The sequence below is a fragment of the Hibiscus syriacus genome, unplaced genomic scaffold (assembly GCF_006381635.1).
Source record: "Hibiscus syriacus cultivar Baekdansim isolate YM2019G1 unplaced genomic scaffold, ASM638163v2 tig00112289_pilon, whole genome shotgun sequence".
NCBI lineage: Eukaryota > Viridiplantae > Streptophyta > Magnoliopsida > Malvales > Malvaceae > Hibiscus > Hibiscus syriacus.
Genome location: NW_024063295.1, coordinates 2,322,799 through 2,340,150, shown reverse-complemented (window position 1 = coordinate 2,340,150; position 17,352 = coordinate 2,322,799).

The following is a 17,352-nucleotide window of genomic DNA, read 5'->3' as shown; positions in this document are numbered from 1 at the left end:
TCGTAATCCTTTAGAAATTCAACCCATATTATATGCCTCAAATTTAATTCTTTATGAGTCATCGGATATTTTAAGCTCTTATGATCCGTATAAAGATAACAACGTTCCACATATAAGTAGTGACGCCAAATCTTGAGAGTAGACACTACAACAGCCAATTCCAAATCATGTGTTGGATAGTTCTTCTCATGTGACTTCAATTATCTAGAGGTATAAGCTACCACTCTCCCTTCTTGTATCAATACAAATCCCAAACCATTATGGGACGCATCACTATAAACCACATATTTCTTACCAGATTCGGGTTGGACCAACACTGGAGAATCTATCAAAATTCTCTTTAATGCTTCAAAACTCTTTTAACACTCAAGAGTCCAAGTAAACGTTACATTTTTCCTCATCAACTTGGTCAAAGGCAAAGCTATCATCGAAAATTTCTTAACGAATCTTCGATAATAACTCGCAAGCCCTAGAAAACTTTGAACTTCAAACACATTCTTTGGAACTTCCTATTCTACAATGGCTTTTATCTTTTGAGGATCAACCCTGAATTCTCTCTGTAGAAATCACATGTCCTAGAAATGCCACTTCATTAATCCAAAAATCGCAGTTAGATAGTTTGGTATATAGTTTCTTATCACATAGAGTTTGCAAAACTATTCTCAGATGTGCACTATGCTCTTCATTAGACTTTAAATACAACAGTATGTCGTCAATGAAAACAACTATAAACTAGTCCATATAAGGTTGAAACATTCTATTCATAAGATCCATAAAAGCAGCAGGTGCATTCGTTACCCCAAATAACATAACAATGAACTCATAGTGACCATATCTCATTCTAAAAGCCATTTTCGGAATATTTTTCTCCTAAATCTTCAACTGATGATATCCATACCATAAATCAATCTTAGAGAAAACTGAAGCCCCATTCAACTGATCAAATAAATCATCGATTCTAGGGAGATGATACTTGTTCTTTATAGTCACCTTGTTGAGCTGTCTATAATCTATGTAGAGACGCATTGAACCATCATTCTTCTTTACAAATAATACCGGAGCTCCCCAAGGTGACACACTTGGTCTAATAAATCCTTTGTCTAATAATTCTTGTAACTGAATCTTTAATTCACTTAACTCTTTTGGTGTAATTCGGTAAGGTTCCATTGTTGTTCCAAGCATTACTTCAATTTGAAATTCCACCTCTCAATCTGGAGGTAATCCTGGAAACTCTATAGGAAAGACATCAGGGAACTCTCTTACTATGGGGATCTCTTCAATCTATTTCTCATTGGCTCTGGTATCTATCACATTAGCAATGAAACCCTGACATCCTTGTAATAATAAATTATTTTCCACTATTACTGATATTACGTTTGCTAACAGATCCCATCTTTCACTTATCACAATCACTTCTACTCCATCATAACTAATCAGAGTTAACTTTTTTCAATCTACAATCAACATTGGCATGATAATGATATAACCATTCCATTCCCAATATCACTTCAAATTCCTCAAAGGGTAATTCCATCATATTAGTAAGGAATTCAATTCTCTGAATCCTTATGGGACACCCTCGACACTCGATTTACCTGAGCACTGTGCCCTAATGGGTTTGTCAATATCACATCACTACTGATTGCTTCTAGTTGAATTCTCAACTCTCTCACCAATTTACTACTAGCGTATGAATAATGGAACCCAGATCAATCAATATCAATACAAATTTATCATACAATTGGAATGTACCTGCAATTATCTCTGGATCATAACATTCATCGCTCTTCTTTATGTTACATACTCAGTCAGTTGAGCATACTTCCTATTGAGTAGAGGACTTAGACTGATTCCTTCCTTTACTTCTATCTCGTCCTCTCTAGGATGCTAAAGCAGATCGTTCCGATTGGTGCAGGCTCTCCAGCCATCATTGGAAAATCCTAGATAAAATGTCTAGTGTCCCCAAAACAAAAACAAGCTCTGGAGATTATTCGATATACTCCAGTATGGATTTTTCCACAAAGATGGCACGGTCTGGCTTGACCCTGATTATATCTCCTAGTTTCAGACCCTACAGATTGAGTCTGTCTGGCTCTCATCTGATTTGATCCTCTAGCAGAGGATGCAACTGACTCAGACCTCGTCTGAGATCGAAAATCAGAATCTCTGCCCCTCTTTGATGGTGCACAATTCGAGGAAGCACCCGTTCTCTTAGACATTTGCATGCATCATTCTCGGTCGGAACAAGTTCAAGAGTAAAACAACTTAACTTATTGAACTCACACTCGTATTCATACACAGTGCGATTCAACTGCTTTAGGCTCATAAACTATTGCTTCATCTGCTTTACAAATTGTTCTCCAATATACTTGTGTTTGAATTCTTCCAAAAACAAGGACCATGTCACTTGGTCACTTATCATTCTCGTGGTGACATTCATCCACCATATTCTAGCTTGCCCACGGAGCAATGAGACCACTCCATCCAGCTTCTTCACCTCCGAACAGTGGAGTCCATCTAGCATTATCTTTACATTATTTAACCAAAGGTCCACCGCAATAGGACCTTCCTCTGCTTCACCTTTAAATTCTGGAGCTCATAATCATTTCAACTCCTTCGTAATATTCATTCTATTAGTTGAGGGAGCAAGAGGTTGTAAGCTCGTCAGGATAGCGTTAACGTTCTGAAGAATACATCTTGATCTTGTACAGGCACTCCTGAAGGTGCGTGTTCTTCACCTTGCGTGGACAGGGTAGGTAAATTACTACTCCTTTCTGGTCTATCATCTCTCGCTTCACTTCAGGAGCTCTCGTGTTCAGAAATCTAGTAAGACATAACCATATAACTCTTTTAGCGAAACAACATACTCGTTACTCTATCATATCAGAAGTTCTCACTATTTTGTTGGCATGTATACTTTTAAAGACACTCTGGACTTTGGTTTATGCCTAGAATCAGCTAAATCATAGCTCTGATACCATTAAATGTAACACCCCAACCCGTACCCAACCTGGATATAAATCCGAGGTGTCACATTGACTTTTCAAAATGTTTACTCTTACAAAATTGTTGAAATTTAAACTTTCATTAAAATAAAAGTGAAATAATTTACATAGATATAATCAAAATATTTACAAAATCAATCATAGCATATGTGATTGAAACTTTCATTACATGCCAACATAATTCATATAACAAAATGACATACTATTTGAATCACTTCTGATATGATCTTCTATAAAAGATATTTGCCTTGATAGATCCTAACTCTGATCTTCTTACTTCTTGGTACCTACGTGTAAAACACTCACACGCTAAGTCACAAATTTAGTGAGGCATATAATACAATAATGTAATACTTAAGTCATGAATATGTAATCCAATCATTTCAGCATGTAATCGTAATCATCATATATCTACTAAACAATAACATATATGATCACACATTTAATAAATAATAACATGTCATTAGGCCTGTAAATGAACCAAATGCACACGAACGGAGGTATGTTCATGTTCGTTCATTTAATAAATAAACAAACATAAACGAACAAAATTTTTTTTTGTTCATGTTCGTTTATTGAGGAATATAACTTGTTCATGTTCGTTCATTTAATAAATAAACGAACATAAACGAACACGAACATAAACGAACATGAACATAAATGAACACGAACATAAACGAACATCAACGTTGGAGACCCTACCTTCTATTGTTCTTTCATGAAAAATAGTCGACAATGCAAATTAACCAAATCTACAGTGATAAATAGCGTAAGAACTGATTAGCAGTGATGAAATGTTTGAAGATATCAAATATTTCGATCGATCTTTTAAAAATATTAAATGATTCACACGACTTTAATTTAACGCTATAACATTTATCTTAGTGATCCATGATTACATATGAACAATCATTTTACACTACGTTATTCTAATAAATTTGCCGGCTAAAAGTTTTGTGACATTAATGTCAGAATTTAGTGAGGTTTGTTAATAATGGTCATTTCCGTTGGCAGAGTAGAAAATTTATCAGCATGAAGATTTTGAACGGTACAAATTGGACTACAAGACAATAACATAGATCCGAAATCCCTTCGAAGCTACATATCGTAACTGATATTATTGCTAAACCACAATTCAAAATTTTAACGTACCTAAAGTGTACTCCACAACTAAAGGTCACACAAGAACTATGAAAACAAAAGTTCATTGTCAAAGTGTTTTTTCTACTTATTAATGGGTTCTTCCTGTAAAACCCATTACTTCCGCTATTACACTCTTTTTCAGAAATTGCATAGAAACCTTTGTTTTGTTTTCTGGCAAATTCTATATATTTTTCTCTTTACTGATGCTCATATACTTCCGATTGTTACCTTTATCTTCCCATCTATTTCTAGAAAGAAGTATGATGTTTTCTTGAGTTTTATATGTAATGATACCCGTAATAACTTTACATATCAACTATTAAGCCAAATAAAACAGAGAAAGAGATGAAAACAAACCTGTAAAACTTCAGATTGCATTATAATATAAATTGTTTTGAAGCTTTCAGCTATCGTTTCCAAATAAATTGGGTTAATTATAGAGTTGGTCACCAGAATATCAGATTAATTAATATTTTTAAGATAATTACAAATTGGTCACCAAAATTGATTTAAGAAGATTGGGTTAAACATAAATGAAAGAACATAAATGAACATAATCGAACGAACATAAACGAACATAACCGAACGAACATAACCGAACGTTCACGAACGTAAATGAACGAACGAGACCTATGTTCATGTTCGTTCATTTAATTAAACGAACACAAAATCTTGTTCATGTTCGTTCATTTAATAAATAAACGCACATAAACGAACTTCCCACCGCACGGTTCATGAACGGTTCACTGAACGTTCAGTTCATTTACAGGCCTACATGTCATCTTATAAGAAGGTTAATTCTTTTTAAATATTTTGTGTGCCCATGTACATTACTAAGAACTTAAGGTATGTGAGTACATTGAGGCTGTGCACAAATGTTGTCATTTGTACTGAGTTCCATATAAAATTATCCCGAAGGACATCGTAAAATTATCCCGAAAGACCTTGTAGAATTGTCTCAAAAGACCACATATATGTCCCGAAGAACCTCGTAGAACCCTCGACTCTTGGTATGTCAATTATTTCCACATCTCTCATATCACATAACACAGGCTTTAACATGTATATGTTTCATATGTTCCCACAGTCAACCAAATCATCATATATACATATACTCATATAACTTACATCATTTCTCATGTAATCACAGAGGTTCTGTCTCACATCATATATCATATGGGCATATAACTACTTATATTATATCATATAGCTTATGTTTTGTTCTCTTATGTTCACATAGATCACGTAACATATGTATCATAACATATATCACTTATGCATGTATTCATAATAGTCATGACATCAAATGTTTATAACTATACACTCATGAAATCAACATAGTAAATAGACTTATCACAAGTCTTATTTCCATAAAACACTATCTATATATAGTATGAACTCACCTTAGCCTCACTTAGTCCAATCCACTCCTATAACTCGTTTCCTCTCTCTATCGATCGATCTTAACTCTTCGACTGTTCCGGAACTTTCTTATGTTTAATATCTACATAATTATACATTTTATATGAATATAAGAATTCTAAGCCTTATAATTCGATCCTTAATAACCTAAGCTAAAAGAAGTACTTAGTTCACATTTTTACTTTGAGTAGTATCGGTACCCAAGGTACAGTACCGATACTTCCTTTATTATAGTATCGATATTGTGCTTTGGTATCGATACCCTTTTCCGGTTCTGAAATTCCCTTCTAAAAATGGTATCGGTACTTCCATATTGGTACTATTGGTATCGATACTACCCCTTCAGTATCAATATGCCTTGAATAAATTATCAATTTTTAGCTTATGGTTTCGATATTGTTCATACAGTCTCGGTACCCATACCCCAAATATCATTCATTTCTCTTTAAAGTATCGGTACTAGATGAACAATACCGATACCACTTGCCCAGAATTCACTCATTTAACCCAAAAATTTACCAATACCTACTTAAACCTTCCATTTTGAACTCCTTTCATGCCATTAAACTTGACTACACTTACTCAAATCATCTTATATCCATATAACACATCATCTTCTTCAAAAATCTCATCATATATCTTGAGACCAAGAATCTTACTAAATTTTCAACATGTTCTAATTCATTTCTAACACTTTATATTTCTTATTCTAACTGATGACATGTGAAATTTAATCTCAAAACTCATTTACTAACTCATTTCCACAATTTCACTTAACAACTTTTTATATTAAATCCTCCATAACTTCCTCATCTTTTAGTTTTAAGAGAACTTAAGTTTTCTTTAAGCTTAAGTGTTACCTAAAGAACCGAAACCAAGCTTAATTTTAATAAATAAACAACTGATATGAAACTCACATTGTCAAATGGGGTTCACGACTAAATGAGAAAGAAAGGTAGGGAGTTCTTTGGAATTCTGTTTTTCCCTCCCACAAGCTCCACGTGCTTATAAAATAACCACAGCTAATTTTAATTCACTTACTTGTCAAATAACCATTTTACCCTTCTATTCATCATTCTTTGTAATTTAATCGTACACAAAGAATTCTAAAATTTTATAATTTGGTCACTAACCCAGTTTAGGATGTTACATCGTCGTAGTAATTCATTGTCTGAAGGTCGTCAAAGTAAAATGTGTTCGATAATAAATTGAGGGAAAGATCATGAAGATATCTTCTGTCATTATGGTATGAAATGTTCGATGTAGACTACATAGAACAATAATCAGAATTTAGGAAGAAAAATTTTAAGCTACACAAATTTTATGACAAACGATTGTGAGTTTTTTTGGATGGTGTGATGAACCACTCTCAGAAAGTGATAGGTTTGTCATTTATGAGCTGAAAAAAGAAAATGATGCTCTGAAGAGGATGTTGAATGAAAAAGATTAAGAAGATTCGGTTAAAGCAAGTTTAACTGAGAAAAAAGAATTACATTAACAAATTTATATGACAAATGAAAAAATGTATTGTAATATGATGAAAAAAGATATATACTTCAAAGGGAAGATAATATCTTAGATAATATGTATGATGTTGGTAATTTGTATCACGTTTCACTGAAATTTAATGATAATGAAACTTTCTATATGTTTGTTGTGCCTAAATAATAACCAAGATAATATATTGAATAATATGTGTAGTGTTGGTAATTTGTCTTAAAACACTTATGAACAAGATTGTATGTTTTAACAATAAGGCAGTAAAACATACCATCAAAGCTTGCAAATAAGGATAACCTTCCCTGTACACCACCCTCACTCATTTTGGTTTACTTTGATGAACCTTAAATAAACATACTTCGCAAGAGCATATTTTCTCATTGCTTCCTTGAACTGGTAGTTATCTGTAAATCTAAGTCCTACTTCCCACAAAAGAAGTTTACAACTCTCATCATATGCATTTCCTACTCTAATATTTCATTTGTATGCTCCATATACTTTGTCATCGTCATTATTTATATTATCATACTCTCCTGGATTATCTGAATCAAAGTGATCGCTTTCATGACCTATCAATTTACCAACATCCTCTTTCGATTTATCTTCTTCTACTACATCATTTTCAACAACTATATGATCATGAATTTTAAAATCAACATCGTCATCACTGTCACTATTATTATCACTATTAGTCGATGAGCTATTGGTACCATTACCTCTCAATGTTTCCCTAATTGATTGAACTTCTTCATCTACATTAGAAGGTATTTCAACATCCAACAAAAAATTATGAGATACCTTTGATGCTTCTTCCTCAACAACACCAATTTCATAGAGGTTTGGATCATCATTATTGAGTTTATATTTAATTTTAGTAGTGTGTAGAGTCTCATTACTGATAGAGATGCGACAACAGATGAAATATGTTACACATTGTTGAAGAATCAAACCTAGAAAGCTCTAGACTCGATGAAGAAAACAGAAGGATTTGAATAGAAGAAAAAGATGATGACATTTTGAAAGGTGGAAATAGATGGATAAATGTCCTATCGAATCCTCCTAATCACAATGAAGAGTCAAACCAGAGTGTGAAGATCTCGCTCATAAATAACTTGAAAAGAACTTAACAAAAAGAAACTTCGAAGGTACAAGTAATCAACACTTGCAAAGATAAACTATCAATGTATTGTATTCAAGAAAATATCTAATTAAAAGTTGAATAAAGCCTCCTTTATACATGAGATGAGTTCTATAAGCCCTAAATAGCCAATGAATAAAAATAATAATAAACTAAACATGTTATAATTCTAATTCCTAATAAATTAAGAATAATGTTTAGCGCAATATTAATTCTTAATAAAATAATAAATATAATATTAAAAGATAATACATCATACTGTATTAAATTAAATAAAAATTTAAAATTGAAAAATTGAAAAATCATAATAATTACAAAATCTCGTATTAATCCCGCATAGGAATTTTTGCATGCACCGTCTTCACTAAAATGAGTGTATATTGAGTTCATAGTATCGAATTGATGCGATTCAAGAACCGTTAGAAAGCTAATAGACATCCTATGATAACTACATAAGACATGTTGACCAAATAACACCAGGATCCCATTCAAAAAGTCATCGTAAGTCTACTTCTATTCTGATCTACTTTTTCAAGGCTTGGACCTGTTGATCAATTGGAAGCGTTAGTCCATATTTTTTTGATGTGAGCCTTGTTATGCATATATCATCTTGACTCGCTTTGAGACTCTGGTGCATGTATCATTTGTATTATACTTACTGAATAGATAGGCTTTTAATCTTTAAAGAATCCATTTGAATTATACTTATCAAATATATAGGCTTTGAATATTCGAGACTTCATTCTTCTAATATGTTCGAGTAGAAAAATTAGTCCAAAGAAGCAAGTGTTTTAATCATTATATAATCTGGTGCATGTATCATTCCCCATATAAAAAAGGATTCGTCCAAGAATCTAAAAATTCAAGAGAAAGAGAATTAGATGTGTTGAATGACAAGCTTGTAAAAGACTTACCCGGATCAATGTGATGTGTCTTTATGCGCTTTAGTAAAGGTTTCTTCCTTGTTGAAAATGATTTCTTGTTGTCTTGAAATCTTATTTTGCACACAAGTCTTGTAACATGGTGTTTGTGTTGAAATTCAACATAGCGTCGGTCACTATTGTCTTTGTCTGTGAGTGATTCATATGTTCTCTTAATGGTTTCACTCGTTTGTGGTGAGGAATGTTTAAAATCATGTCAAGTGGTTTGTGAAAGTAATCGATGAAGTCTTTTAAGTGCGGTTCAAGAGCTAATAATTCTCATGAAGAGCTTTGGGGAATGTATAACCTCTTTAATTAAAAAGAAAATCAATCTTGATCTTTTAACCACTTAAAGGATTTATGGTTAGTATGGATGATAACTTCAAGAGTCTTACCCTGAAAAAGGAGAAGTAGGTTAGAATATAATATGAGTAATAACATGCTTACCTTTGGACTCTTGTAAATCATGATTCATCACTGATATAACACAGTGATTAAGGATTTCTGGTGGTAATCTATCAGTTGGGTCGCCTAATACCATTCGAAAACTCTGTAAAAGAAGAACAAACATACTAGGAAAACTAGTGTTATTGTCAGAAATCAAAACTAGTGGTTTTATAAAGTGGACAAGAATGCAAGGCTCTTTGTGAATAAGGTTCTCTCTCAATTCTTTTTTGCTCACATATGCCTTTTCAATCACTATTTTCTTCTCACAATTAGGTTCACTAACCTCCCGTAGGTCATGTTCTTGGCTTTTATGGGTTGTAACTTCTTTTGTTTTAGCCTCTTTTTCATTGTCTTTTTTCTTCTTGTGTTCTCCCTACCTCATCATAAATTCTCATTTGATATTTCAGGATTTCTCTTGGTGGTATTGACCAAAGATTTAAGGCTTACCATCTTTTTCCAAGTGTATTTGTTTGCCTTACCATAATAGGTAGCATCATTTTTGTAAATCCATGGTCTTCCCAGAAGAATGAGAGATGATTTGCATCGAAAATACATCACACCAAATTTCATCACAATACTTACCCATATATAGGTTGACTAGGCAATGTTCAGTGACTTTCATCTCAGAACCTTTATTAATCCATTATGGACAATATGGTTTTGGATGTTGTTGACAAGGTAGGTTGAGTTCCTCTACCAAGTAGCTACTTACCATGTTTGCACAACTTTCATTATCAATGATTATGGAGTAAGGTTTACCTTGTATCAAACACCAAGAATGGAACAAGTTTGTTATTTGAATATCAGCATCTTCTGTATCTTTGGTGTTTAAAGGTTGATGTATAACCATACAACTAGGTCTAAAAATTGTGATGGTTCAAACATCCTAAAAATTCATAACACTCAACGTAGCATGTAATGTGAAAAAAGAAAAATCAAAGAAAACAAGAAATCTCACAAGTCACTCCAAAAAAAGGAATATTCAACGAGGCAAGGAAACCGATCTTGTACTCTTTAAAAATCTATCTCCAAAAATATGTTCAATGTTCGTATCAAAGTTCAATCGTTAACAAATATCAGAAAATTGCTTAAAGGTATAAGAGGCCAAACAAAAGTAAGACTCCAAGAGAACTAGAATGCAAAAGAAGAAAAAGTATGCAAACTTTTTTAATCCTACTAACACAAGGAGAATAATGTGTTAGATACTGTAGAAGAACAAAGAAAAGGTAAGAAAAAAGAACCTAAGGTAATAAAAATCGAAGAAAGATTTGGAAAACCCTAAACCCGAAAAAAACTTGAATCATTAGATCAACTTGAGAAACGTTTTTGAAGGGTTTCTAATCTCTAAAAATTCTAAAATTTTTCTTGAATGACCTTCAGCGGATTTAGTTTCAATTTGAAAATTTTCAGTGCAAAATTCCCTTTGTAAAATTCTCTGGGAATTCGTTAATGAAAAGTCCCTAAATCCTTCGATCAAACACATGATCAATTTGAGCGATGTTTATGAAGGGGTTTCTGATCTCTACAAATTCTAAACTTTTTTTTAATGTCTTCCCATGGATGTAGGTTTAATATGCAAAATTTTAGCACCAAATTCTATCTGGAAAATTATATGAAAATTCGTCAAAGACCATTACTCAAATATGCAAAATTCTCTCTGGAAAATTATGTGAAATTTCATCAAAGTTGTTCATTCATTCCTTTCAAGACAGCCTCACCGGTTCTACATCCCGTGGGTACGCACAGTTGAGTCGTAAAAATGTCAGATCATGGAAGTACTTGTCCAGAACATTTCTGGAATAATATAGACACGTCCCTAACATGATACCTGACTGGTAGCCCTGATGAGTATAGAGAAGAATCCCAATGAAAGTTTTCGGCAATACGCCCAAAGATGGAGATATTTGACTACACAAGTTCAATCACCGCTTTTGGAGAAGAAAACCATAATTATTTTCCTTTATACACTGAAAGGTTCTTTCTTGGATCGCATGTTGTGAAGTACTTCAAGAAGTTTCTCTGACATGGTAATCTCGGGTAAACTGATAAAGGCAGCCATTAAGAGCGGAAAATTGAGGGGGGAGAAAAGCTAGTATTTAAAAAGAGAGACAATAAAGTAAATACCGCTACCACCTACAATAATGGTTATTCAAAGAATGCCACGATTTCTCAACCAAGGACTCTTGGTTCAGAGCCCAATGCTAATAGAGGCAAGTTCCGAGGATAAAGAAGAGAGGTGGAGAAAATAATGTTCACACCTATTCCAGTGACTTATGATGAATTATACGTATCTTTGTTTAAGTCGAACGTGGTTCGTCTATACCCCCTCAAATCACTTCAACCGCCTTATCCAAAGTGGTATGATACGAATGCACGATGCGAGTATCACGCCGATATTTTGGGGCACTCAATCAAATATTATGTGTCTTTCAAAACGTTAGTTCAAAACTTGATTGATATTGGGATGTTGGAGTTCAATTCTCCCGGTGTTGCGAAGAACCCATTGCCCAATCATGGTGGGCAAGGAGTAAATGTCATTTAGGAGGAGAGTAGGAGAAAAAGAAAGAAGTACATGTTTGAGATTAAGTCACCATTCGATTGGGCATTTGAGCAGCTTACAGGTGCTGGCTTGGTGAAGCAAAGTCTGATTTCTGGTCAGGACAAATGAGTATTATTCTGTAACTTTCATTAAAAGGAGGGGCATGAGATCCAACATTGTCACAAGTTTAAAGCTTTAATTAAATCAATGATGGATAATAAAGAGATTGAATTCTTTGAAAAAGTTGAAGAAAATAAAGAGGATGAGGTGTGCATGTCAGAGTACACTAAACCTGCATACGGATTAGGAATTCGATTGTTATCATTATGAAGCCCAATGTGGTAAATCCTGCTCATGTCACTCCTAAAATAGTGATTTCCACTTTGTCTCTTTTTCCATTCAAGGATTATCGTAGGGTTATATGGAACTACGCCACCAATATCTCCGTATCGGAGTATGCGAAGATTGTGGAAGGGTCCAAAGCGCGACAGAAAGTAAAAGTGAGTACTAATGAGAAAATGAATGTGCCTTTCAAGGTGATTAGTGAAGTGAGGAGCTTCACCAGGAGTGATGGATGTTATTCTCCTCCTAGGACAACAAAAAAGGCTGAGAAAGTAAAAGGCAAGGCAAAAGCACCACCACCTCAGAAGATATTTAAGGATGAGCCCCCGCCAAAGATTAATAAGACTGTTACTGAAGCACATGCCCAAGAGTTCCTAAAATATTTGAGGCATATTGGATACAATGTAGTGGAGCAGCTACACAAACAACAAGCATGGATTTCAGTGTTAGATTTGTTGATAAATTTAGAGGTACACTGTAATGCTTTATGAAAAGTGTTGAATCAAACCTATGTACCTGAGGATATATCCATGAACAAACTGAATCAAATAGTGGACCACATCGCTACAGACAATTATATTACTTTTACTGATGATGAGATCTCATAAGGAGGAAGGGGATGATTGAAGGTTCTAAACATTACCACCCATTGTAATGGCCACGTGTTGCCAGGATGTTTAATTGACAATGGGTTTGCACTCAACATGATGCTGGTGACTACTCTCCAAAGGCTGCAGGTAGACAGATCCTACATGAAAAAGTATCAAAATATTGTTTGAGCTTTCGATGGTTCTCAGATGGACATTTTGGGGAATATTGACGTCCCATTGTTAATAGGTCCAATTATCTACAATGTCAGGTTTGTGGTAATGGATATCAATCCCACTTACAATTGTTTACTAAGGAGACCATGGATTCACTCTACTGCAGCGGTGCCTTCATCCTTACACTAGAAATTGTAGTTTGTTATTGATGGAGTACTGATTAGTCTCGAGGTTGAGCATGAGATAATTGCTTTAGTAACTACGGGTGCTCCTTATATTGACTCAAATGAGAATGCTTTGGAATGTTGTTTTCATACTTTAGGATTTGTAAATGCCACTTTTATCACTGAGGGGGCTAAATTTCCTTGCCCTCACTTGTCCAACTGTATGAAAATGGATGTATGAGAAACTCTGGGAAGAGAAGAAATAATTGGAAGAGGCTTTGGAAAACAATTGCAAGGGATCTTGCGTCCAAAACATGTGGTTATGAAAAGAGATCATTTTCGGCTCGGGTTCTAGCCCAATAGCTAACAATACAAAAAAAATGAAAAGAAGAACAGAGGTGAGAAAGGCTTAGTTGAAAGGAGAAGATATCTCTTGGGAACCCATATCTTTTCCAGATATGAAGTAAATTTTCAGATATGAAGGAACATACGATACTAAGTAGTTGTTAATCAGTGCAATCAGAGAGGCAGAGCTGATAAAAGATGAAGAAATTCTTGATGACGCCATGGAAGGTCTAAGTATCAATATGATTGGACAATCTAGCCAGTCAGGGAAACATCTTGTTGGTATATGCCCTGTTTTCCAGGAGAGAAGCTTCACAATTGGACTACGGAGGAGCTTCCTGTAGTTTTTAGGCTTAACCCAGAGTAATACTTGGAACCAACCCTTATGCTTTTGCCCATGAGCATCAAGGGATCTTTTGTAATGGGCAACCATGTCGATGTTATTCATTTTGTTTTTAATAAAAGATGATTTCCTTCATTTCTCAAGTGGCAATCATTTTTCTTGCATTTTACATTTCATTCTTTTTGCATTTCTTTCCATTCGTTTTGTTTTTCTCTTTCCAAAATATATATTTTTCCCATATTTTTTTTCTTCGCAAGTGTCCCAATATTAATAACACGAACGTTTATGGTAATAATCATAAGATTGATCTTGAGCGGCTTTTATGTTTAGAAGACATAAATGAGTGTCAAAATGAGGTAAAATGTAAGGTTCCAAACGAATTATTGAAACTGATAGAAAAAGAAGATAAGCAAATTTTGCCTCATAAAGAAGAAATTGAGATTGTAAATCTGGGATCGGACGAAGAGAAAAGAGAAGTAAAGATTAACACAACCTTATCACTCGAGGCAAGACAAAGTTTGATAAATTTACTACAAGAATTTAATGATATCTTTGCTTGGTCTCACCAAGATATCTCAGGATTGAATACGGACATAGTGGTGCACAAGCTTCTAATAAGGCTTGAGTGTAAACCAATACAGGAAAAGCTTAGGAGAATGAGGCCAGAGATGCTGTTGAAAATTTAGAAAGAAGTAAGAAAACAAATCAATGCAGGTTTTCTTCAAGTGGCCTAGTATCCCGAATGGTAGCTAATATAGTCCCTGTCCCAAAGAAGGATGGAAAAGTACACATGTGTGTGGAGTATATAAACCTGAATAAAGCAAGCCCGAAGGATAATTTTCCTCTACCCCATATCGATACGTTAGTAGATAACACCGTAGAAAATTCATGGTTATCTTTTATGGATAGTTTCTTAGGGTAAAATTAGATAAAATGAATCTGAGAGTATATCCTCCGATTCAGAAGCTATGTTGTGTTTTGGTTTGGGCAACCCAAAGACTCCGATAGTATATGTTGTATCATACCACATAGTTAATTTCCAAACTTGATTATGAAGTTTCTTATGGAATCTCCATCCTTGACTGGGAGAATGGTTCGGTGTCAAATGTTATTGTCAGAGTTTGACATTGTGTACGTGAGCCAAAAGGCAATAAAGAGAAGTGTCATAGCAGATTTCCTTGCAAGTCGTGCCTTCGATGATTATGATCCCCTGAACTTTAACTTTCCATATGAGGATATGATGTTCATAACAGTTAAAGTAAACAATGGACATAATGAATCCTCGAAGTTGTATTTTGATGTAGTATCCAATGCCCTGGGGCGAGGAATTGGATCAATGATATTTTCTCTAGAAGATGTGTATTATCTGTTCATGAGTTTACTGGAATTATTTGGCATGAATAATATAGAAGAATATGAAGCTTGAGTCATGGGTTTGAGAGCAGTTTTGGGAAGGGGAATAAAAGTGCTTGAAGTATATAGAGATTCTGCGCAGGTGGTTTATCAGCTGCGAGGTGAGTGGGAGACAAAGGATCCAAAATTAGTTGAATAAAGAGATTTGATCCTTGAATTGATCAAAGAATTCAAAGAAGTCACATTCACTTACCTCCCCAGAGAAGAAAATCAGATGGCAGATGCTTTAGCCACCTTGGCTCTAATGTTTCAACCAACTAAAAGAGCGGATATGATGTCAATCTTGATACAAGTATATAAAATCCCAACGCACTGTTACAACCTAAAAGAGGAGGTCGATGGTCATCCATGGTACCATGATATTCTGTAATTGTTGCGTGTTGTGAGTACTATAAAATTATACGCAAACAATATGCAAGTATACACAATCGCTCAAATAATAAAGTGATGAGTGAGTATCCTCTCCACAGGGATTGGTGGAAATTACAAAGTTTAACCAAAGCAAAGTACTACTCTATCTAAGTATAGTTAGTGATTATATGTACCAAAGGAGAATATCATGGAAATGAAAAGTGTGTGTGGATGGACGTAGATTGATAGTTTAATAGGGTAGCAAATGGAAATGTAGTGGCAAGAGTAGATTATAATGTTGAAAATAATAGAAATATCAAGATAATGAAAAACGGTAAAAACAATAAATAAATGATAGTTTGATAATCGTCACACAACAAGCTTCCACGGGAATGAATGGTAGGGATTGATTTAAGGATGCTAAAACTTATCTCTAAAGCAGATTTGATTTATCTAAACGTTACTTGCTTGACAATGTTTACTAAAAGTGTTCCCGCTATCTCTAGTCGAATGAACCTAATAGAATAGAATGCCACGACATCTCCTCTCAGTCTCAACTATGTCAGCCTATGCTATTGATACAAACTACCCCTCTTAGTCGTTGAAATCCTATCTTAGTATCTCTCAAGCACTAAGGGTATTAATAGAGCTCGTTAATGGAAGAAACACCAATAGAGAATGGAAGGAATGATACGGTGGAGAAGGTGAAGAAAATCTAGATGAAGATGGTCAATGCGTCCTCATTTTTTCTCTCTCATATGAGGTGTATGTAATAAAAAATATCCAAGGGTATTAATGGGTTTTAACACTCCAATTACCCAGCATACCCTTAGAATCACTCCTTGGGTGTGAGTCTTATCCTCCCAAGTGGCAATGGTTCCCATTAGGCAGTTATAACCATCATATACGTGCCTTGTCAGCTGTCATTTTATAAAAATATATTTTTTCTTTTTCTGCTTCAGTAACGTGTGATGTCACGGCATTCCTTCCCAGTGCAACCTTTAGCTTGCTATTTCCTGCACAACATAAAAAACCACACCTTTCCTTCATACAACACCATTATAAGATAAAATAACACCACCACCACTAATGCAAATATATGAAACTACAAAATTCTAAAATGACCAAAATGAGCTTTTAAACAAACAATAACTTAAGTGAAAAAGGCCTTAAAAGTAACCTTTTTAGGGAGTAATCACACCCCCAAACTTAAGCTATTGCTTATCTTCAAACAATGGAAAGCACTTAACATAAACAGAATGTCATAACAATGTTTAGTTGCAAAAAAGTCAAGACAAAAAAATAATTTCAAAATTCAAGTACTTTTCCCTAGGTCAAGAGTCTTTGTGGTAGTGTGTGTGCGTAATTATATCCAATCTGTACTTAACAAATTTTTACAATTTCTAATCGAGTCCCCTAGTTTTCCCCCATCATTTACTTATTCATTAAGCATATTTATACTCCCTTTTTGCTCATTTTTCTTAAATGTTGCTACGAGGAGAGTCAGTCCATCACA